Below are 7,086 nucleotides of genomic sequence, written 5' to 3'. Positions count from 1 at the left end.
TGAACCTCACTCCTCAGATCTCAGCTTCATGATTAGCTAGGATTACAGCTGTGAGTCACTGGCACCAGGCTAAAAATGGAGGATTTTTAGAAAAGAAAATCCACCTCTTCACTTGTGTCTACACCTCATATATCACTATTAGAACACTTCACCTTCAACTCATTTCATTAGACATTTGTAAATTTTCTCTTTTCCTTCATGCAGGAATACTGCAGCCAGTATCAACTCAGCTGTGGGACTGAACAGTTGTATGGCAATTGCTAGCACCTAAATCAAGAACTGTTACATCAAAACAAATGAGACCCACTTTTGGAATAATTGTTTTCTCTTTTTATAACAAATCTTTGCTTGATTACTTCCTAATGTGACTAATGACATTTTCATTCTCTTCAGCCTTCTCCCACATGTGGTCAAATATTTAAGAATTCAAAGATTTCCATTGATAATTCATTAAGCTGACCTCTAAGAAAATGTGCATTTCTGGAATTTGGTTTTCTGCCTTGTTCTTACATGCATAGGCTTTCTATGATTTATTTGTTCTACAAGGAATTTTATTTTCTAATCTTTGTGTGATCAATTTTAGTCTCTCTGTTCAGTCTTTCTGACTCTCTGGAGTCTCATTTATGTCTGCCTCATAAAAAATATATTATTGATCAGCTAAATGACTTTCAGCTTCTGTTTTTTGCCTGACTTCATGTAGTCTGTGATAGCAGACCTGACTGGCTGTGCTTACTGGAGTTTTTGTTTGTTGGTTGGTTTTGTGTGGTTTTTTTTTTGTTTGTTTGTTTTAGAGGTCTAGGATTACTATTCAAGGTAGTAGCTTCTCTGGGTCCCAATGATCCCCTGACCTAGAGTCAATGAGTTTTTCTCCTAAAGATACAAAGAAACAGCTGACTAAATTCCTGTTAATTGTCTCAAAATGAGGCAATCTGGCATCCTTGCAAAGCCATCAATAATCCTCTGTAACCACTTATAGAAATGGTCTATCAAGATGGCTTTTCAAGGTTGACTGTGAAAAATGTTCATTTCCAATTCAGCACCATGAAACAGATCACATCCCATGGAGCAGACTTTTGGAAGAAAGGTCTCCTTCCTTCCTTCTCTTATGATTCATCAAACCATAATATTCTGCAGTTGTGGCCAGCCTGGAGCACATTTTCCCAAGAATATTCTGTAGTGTAAAAGAGGACCAACTATGAAAATAAATGTGAAAATACTTGTCTACTACAGAGTGATTTATCTTGCTTTTATCTGTTGTTATTTTCATTACATCAAACACATGGATAAATTATATTGGGATTAGACAAGTGGCAAAAGATTAATGGAATAAACATTCAGTTTACTTTCATATATCCAATATAATGCACTTAACCCCTTATGGAAATTTAAATCCGACTGTAGAAACAATGTCAGAAATATAAAATAAGCCTCAATATGAATAATCTGGCACACATACACCATCATCTACTCAGAAATTCAGTCTCTCTTTAAATATTTATTTAGTACAAAATAATAAAAATTTAATTAATGAATGTGACTTTTAAGTATCATCTGAAATACTCCTCGTGTATATGATTGTATGTTTTAGATGTCACCTAGACAGGAATTAAACATGCATGTAAAATTCAAATTTCCACAATTTAAGCTAGATTAGAGGAGCCATACCCTCCTGTATTGTGTGGTGTGAATTTTACTACAATGCTGAACCCTTCCACCTAATACCAAGAGTGAGGTGCAATAATTTATTTTTTCATGTTAAGATGAGTGCTAAGTGTAGGATACACTTTGAATTATTACATTAATTTATTAAAATTAGTTTCATTTTTTTCTTTTCTATATCTGCAGAAAGTAAAATTATATATTAAACATTCAATATGAAGTAATCAATAATAAGTAAACTATTACTAAAATGATATACTATTAACTGTGATTTGAATTATAGTTCTAACAAATTGTGATGTAAACAACATTTAATAGAATTATGGGTAATGTTTATTAAACTTACCATCTTGTTATTGTTTTCTAATTGTGTCATTTGTTATTCTTGATCCAAGTCATCTCTTCACCTCAATTGTTTATTTTTCTATTTTATCTGTATTGGTTTGCTGATTATGCATTTTGTTTTCCCTTTTTAGTGACTGACATGAGGCTGAAAATCTGTACGCTAGTTTATTATTTCCTACATTAAAGTCAAGTTGCTGCTCTCCACAGCTGTTATACTTTTCTTTGTATAGTACAGCATTTCCCCTAGTCCCACCGACTGTATTGCTGCTCTCATATATATATTTTTTTAATTTTATTGTCAAGGTAATGTACAGAGGGGTTATAGTTACATAATTAAGGTCATGAATTAATTTATTTTCTATCTTGTTACCCCTTCACCCATTTTTCTCCCTCTTCCCTACCAATGCACCTCCCAAGATCGTTTCCAAGCTATTGTTTTGTGAGTAACACTGTTGCATAGTTTCCCCCTTTGTCCTTTGTCTCACTATTTTTTTTTCCTTCCCGTTCCCCAGTTCGGATCAACATATTTACAATACGCATGGTACCAAAATCAAATACAGTGACTACAGGGGATAAACCATAGGTGGGAAAACATAAAAAAGGAAAAAAAATAAATCATGTAGTACATTAAGAACAACAACAACAAAGAACATGTCTTGGAGTTCATTTCACTTAGAATCACCTTATACAGTCATATGTACGTAGCTATTGAGCTATTCTGCTCATCTACTAATATTATCCTTGATGTACACAATAATGCTCCCTATTACCCAGTAATCCTACTTCTGGGCATTTAACCAGATGGCCACAAACAAGGCCACACTAAAGCTACCAGCACAATTATGGTTATCACAGTAATATTTACCATAGCTAAGATATGGAATCAACCCTGATGCCCCTCAGTAGATGAATGGATCAAGAAAATGAGACACACAGTCACATACACACATACACACACATACTATGCTTCCATCAGAAAGAAAGTTACTACCTCATTTGTAAGGAAATGAAGGTCTTGGGAAAAATCATATTAAGTGAAATAAGCCAGACTTAAAAAAAACATAGTTCCCATGGTTTCCCTTATTTGTAATAATTAGTTTACATCAAGGATAATCTCATGTATTTTAATTTGACAGTTTGTTCTATGTTGAGCGTGCAACATTATTGCTATATTGTTTGTTATCATTTCTGCAAACAGGCAGGTATATTGAAAAAATTACGTTCATCTTATCCATTACTGAAAGAAGAACAACTAAAAGAGCAACCTTACTAGGAAGAACAACTCCTACTTATTTAGCTTCATTCCTATGTAAGGCCAATGTTGTCCCCTGTATTCTCATGTCCATTTCAACTCTATACCTCATACTGTATATCTAGTATCTTCTACATTGTGAACTAAATGCCCCAGATGTTCCACTTTGCTTTACTTAAAAAAAAATTCTGTCTTAATATTTGAGGTGTGTGTGTGTGTGTGTGTGTGTGTGTGTGTGCGTGTGTATGTGAGAGTGTGTGTGTGTTTACAAAGATCAGAACACAACATTTTTCTTCATTTCCAATACATTTTTCAGGTCATTGTAAGTTGTGGCTAATGGGAGCAGTCTCTTGTTATTTTAAGGATGAAACAGAAAAAGATATTTGTGCTTGTACCACAGTTGCTTTAATAGTCTGCAGTTGAACACTGAACATTGACTTATATCTTGGCTGCTCTTGTGAATAATGTGAATAACAATGAACTACAGATTTATTTTCGAGTTACCTAGAGAGAAATAATCACATGATTGGTGGGTCACATGATATCTCAACTTTGGATTTCTTTAGAAACTTGCATACTACTTTCTACAACAAGAATACTAACCTGTTTTTTGACCAATAGTGTAGATAATTTCCTTTTCTCCACACTCTCACCAACATTATTACCTTTTCTTCAAAGGTAATAAAGGGCAGGTTTTTACTATCTGCATTACCCTAGACTGGCCTTAGACTTAAATCCAACCTCCTAAATGCTTGGAATTATAAGCCTTTACCACCATAACTGGTTCCACTAATTTTTTGATAAGTTATAATAGTTATGAAGTTGTATCATAGTAATTTTGAATTATATTTCTCTAATGACTTCTGCTCAAAAACCATTAAGGCAGCATAGAAGTTGTATTAAACACAACTTTGTAAATCCACAGGCAATTTTCAGGGCTTTATTGAGAACATGTCTATTCAAACCTTTTGTCCATTTTTGATCCAGTTTCTGTTAATCTCATCTTTAATCTTGCTAAATTAGATCAATTATCAATTCAAGGTAGTATAAAAGAAAAAAATGTAGCAACTCCTAACATTTTTCAGTTTTTAATAACATGGTATTGCTTAAATCATTTTGTGTTAACAATTGACAGTATATAACTCAATTTAGTTAGACCTGTTACAAGGCTGTAGTTTATTTATTTTACATTGATTGTTCTTTCCAAAGCCTGTTTGTCTAATTTCCCTTGGTTTCTTTCAGTCTCAAGTAGCTCAGATTTCAAACTGAAGAATAAATGGAAGTAAGCAAACAAAAAAAAAATACAGTTCCTCTCATCCGATGATGCCTGTATAAGAATGAGGAAAGAGTTAATCATTTTAAGGACCTATGATGGGACAACAAAAAAATGAATTTATTCTTCTATGTCTTCTTTATCTTTGCGATGTAACTTAAATGTTGTAAAACACAATATACTGCTCAGATAATTTTATGTTTTATCCGTTTTGCACATTTTCATATGGATTTCATCTCAGTCTACAACATTCTTTCATCATTCTGTCCCTGATATTTTTACACTATCAAGACATAAGATAACCAGTTTGATTTACAGCAAGAGAAGTTATCCACCTGGCTTCCTTGGAAGCAGAGCATGATCAATAGATATTACTTCTGGTTGCTAACTACATGTAATGGTTTCTGTACTACTTATCACATTCTATTTAGTATTTTAAAAAGAATGCTGGCTAAACTCAAAGCTCATTCCTAGAAGTTTATGTTAAGTATTTCACAAGTTTTATTCCCTTAATTCTTAAGATAACATTTGCTATAATGCTAATGTTATTACCATTTTAGTGTTGGGAAGAATTGTAATTAAAGGCAGTAAATGCATGACCTAAAGACACACACAGTGAGGAAGGAAATGAGTCAAAGTTTCCAAAAGTCTTTCAGCAATACACAAAAGGTAGATAAAATCTCTCCATTCTATGACACTCTCAATTCAATATTCATATTGCCCATGGTGATTGTTTTCTGTCACATTTGTCTTCAACACAGATTGTGTTGGTGACATTGGGTTATCATGCTCAGAGCTGAGCTTATACATTGAGGTCCAAAGAGAGGCAAATTTCTTCTGTCCCACAATTCCAGTATCCTTTTTAAAAAGTACTAAAACTTTTAAATATCATCATCTACTTTCTTATAAGTAACCAAAAATTTAAAAAACCATAAATAATCACTCCAAAATGCTTTAAAATTGGAGATGCTAAAACATGCCCCTCTGAAGTAAATTTTCTTCTACTTTTAACCTTATTCTGAAAGTCTTTGCTGGTTTGTCAGACCTGTAATCCTAACTACTTGGGATACCTACTCAGGAGCCTGAGATCTGTGGATAACAGTTGAAGCCCAATCAGGGCAAATGAAATTCATGAGATTATTTTTCAAAAATTTTAATGAACTAGCAAAGGGCCAAGAATGGAGATGTAGCTCATTTAGTAGCACACCAATCTAGAGAGAAAAGGCCTTGCAAGACTTGAAGCCCTGATTTCAAACTCTGAGCACGTCAACACACATGCAAGTGCTTAAGCACATGCGTGTGTTCACAAACATATTTATTCAAATTACCTTCATATCGGAGTTTTGCATGAATTTCTTTGCTAACGAAATTATATGAGTAAAATAAAGGAAATAAACTCTTCCATCTTAGAACATTTTTATACATTTTTATTGTAAAAATATTGTACAGAGGGGTAACAATTACATGAGCAAGGTAATGAGTACATTTCCTAACAAGCATTGTTACCTCCTCCTTTATTGTTCCTCTACCATCCCTTCCCTCCCACCTCCACAAGTCCATTAACCCCCTCCATTTCCCGGCCTCATTTGTAAAGTTCACTTTACAACATAGTGTATTGTGCATCTCATTGTTACATGGGTCAACCTGTATCCCTAGTTAAGCATTTTGGGTTTTTTTGTCCTTCCTCTCAAAAAATTAGAGGAAAGTATAAACAAGATGTAGGCACACCAACTTCAAATACAGTGAAAACAGGTGTTATAGCATGGGGGAGGAACATGTAAAGAAACAAAAAAAAAAAACACTCTGCACGTCATAAGTATGTAAGAAAAAATAGCAAGAAAAAAAAAACCACTTGTGTCCCTAACTTGGGGTTCATTTCCCTTAACACAATCTTATCTGGTCATATACACATAACTTTTGACCTTTTCTGCTTATCCCAGACATATATTAGTTATTGAAAATTAGAGAAACCATGGGACCTACGTTTCTTTGGACTTGGCTTACTTCACTTAATTTTTTTCCAAGTCTTTCCATTTCCTAACAAATTGGGCGATGGAATGCTTCAGAAATTTGCCTGCCATCCTTGCACAGGGGCCAGCTAATCTTCTCTGTATCATTCCAATGTTAGTGTATGTGATGCTGAATTGAGCAAAGAATATTTTTTATATATAAATTGTAATTGATTTTCTTAAACTAGACAATACAACAAAACGTAAGTTTAAAAGAATTGTCATGAAATTTTAGAACCATGTACTTCTTACATAAGTACACATTTAAGAAAAAATCAAGATTGACATGTCAAAAACAAAATAATTCCAGATATTTGTTGTTCAAGAGATGTGTAGGAGGAGGAATTCAATTATTCTATACAAGGGACCTGTCATAATGAACACTGCAGCAAGTGTTAAGGTTTGTTAAAATATTTAATGTTTTAAATATATTTAATTTTGGGAATTTGCTTATATATGCCAAAACTGGGACTGCTTGGCAGGTCATAATACTTTTCTATAAAGTATTTAAGATTTATGGTAGCACATAACTACTACTGAGTATGTAC

At 33.4% G+C, this 7,086-nt stretch overlaps 1 non-coding gene across 1 annotated transcript; it reads right to left on the bottom strand.

Annotated features, from left to right (window-relative positions):
• Positions 1 to 6,569: 6,569 nt before the first annotated feature.
• On the bottom strand, positions 6,570 to 6,681 carry LOC122101135. The gene has a single exon (XR_006146314.1). It is a non-coding gene; the product is annotated as a U6 spliceosomal RNA (small nuclear RNA).
• Positions 6,682 to 7,086: the final 405 nt, after the last annotated feature.

This window comes from Dipodomys spectabilis, unplaced genomic scaffold, assembly GCF_019054845.1.
Source record: "Dipodomys spectabilis isolate Male_0828 unplaced genomic scaffold, ASM1905484v1 ptg000631l, whole genome shotgun sequence".
In the NCBI taxonomy this organism is placed as follows: Eukaryota; Metazoa; Chordata; class Mammalia; order Rodentia; family Heteromyidae; genus Dipodomys; species Dipodomys spectabilis.
Note: the sequence above shows the minus strand (reverse complement) of the source record. Positions and strands in the feature narration are given on the sequence as shown.